Genomic DNA, 1637 nt, shown 5'->3' with positions numbered 1-1637 from the left:
TACGCAAAGACAATAAGGAGTTAACGAGGAAACATACTAAATTTTCCAAAGTGAAAAGGTACCCTATTCCTAAGGGTATGCTTGAGAAAAGAAAAAAAAAATTAAAGTTAAGGTTTCAAACAAAAAATAAAAAAATGTTTGTTCTTTTATATATTTAATCCTTGTCTTTATGTTACATAGTTTTTTTTTCAAATTTATTCGACAATATACTTTTTTTATATGAGGTATGAAACTGTGTTTCATTCTACACCCCAAATATGTAATACTGTCCCAACGATGTGGTTCCAACGGTTGATGTGTGAGTTTCATAAATGATATTCAAGGTTAAAACATTGCACATACGAAATAATGCTAGTGATCCACGATTTTTCTCACACGTAATGCGCCCTTGGATATGTTTAGTGTGAGTTGTCCAAAGGATACAGTTTACTCTTTAATATATGTGATATCGTAAGGAGCAACGAACTACTTCATTGCTCGACAAAGATCAATAGTTATTTGTGCAAAAATGTGTTTCAACTTTTATTAATTATACGAGAGTAATTCATCATTTCATGAATTTAAGCGGTTGACACGTATTATATAACCACATTTCAAAAAGTTTAATAAGTTAAAATGTTGTATATTTTGGTTCTACAATGTGATATATATATATATATATATATATATATATAGAGAGAGAGAGAGAGAGAGAGAGAGAGAGCTAGGTTTAAATGTGGATTAACATCTATTGTGCGGACGTGTAGACAGTGCTATTCTGTGAGAATGACAAATAAAATGTGTTGTTTGATAATATGAATATGTTTAATCTTACATAACTATTGTCATTATCTTACTAATTAAATCATCCATAAGATTATTATAGACTTATTATTATTATTCTCATTCTGTCAGAATGTTGTCAGGATGTTTGTTGAGTCGTATTCTATAAGAATGGAAGTGAATGAAAAACAATGTTTGAGAACAAAAATGAATAAAAACCATTGAGAATTGATTAAAATGACGATATTTATGTGAGGTTGAATGTATTCGCATTAATAAACAACTTATTTTCTTAGTGATTCTCATAGAATAACACTGTCCACACATCTGCACAATAGTTGTCAATCCACATTATAACCTAACCATATATATATATATATATATATATATATATATATATATATATATATATATATATATAGTCATAAACTAAAAAATATATGAGATGTCCTTTGCTAATTAAGTGTATAACTACAAGAAAATAAAAATGAACAAAAACCGAAACAAATAAATCAAAAAATCATAACAAATTGAAACCAATACAAAAACGATTGTGCAATTTATAATTTGATAAAACCGACCAAAGTCAGTTTTGGTGTGGTTTTATCCAAGGAATCAACCCTAAAAACAAACCGCACCATTATAATTATATATATTAAAATAGAGTAAATTACTGAAATCGTCTCTATGGTTTTGTCAAAATTTCATGTTTGGTTCCTAACTTTTCTTTTGCACTCGGATCGTTCATATGGTTTGATTTTGTTGTATTTTTCGTCCTTTACATACATAAAATTAGAGACCAAACGTGCTATTTTTACCAAACCATGGGGACGAAAAATACAACGAAATCAAACCATAGGGACGATCCGAGTGCA

This window comes from Lactuca serriola, chromosome 6, assembly GCF_051521515.1.
Source record: "Lactuca serriola cultivar US96UC23 chromosome 6, Lser_US96UC23_V15, whole genome shotgun sequence".
NCBI lineage: Eukaryota > Viridiplantae > Streptophyta > Magnoliopsida > Asterales > Asteraceae > Lactuca > Lactuca serriola.
Note: the sequence above shows the minus strand (reverse complement) of the source record.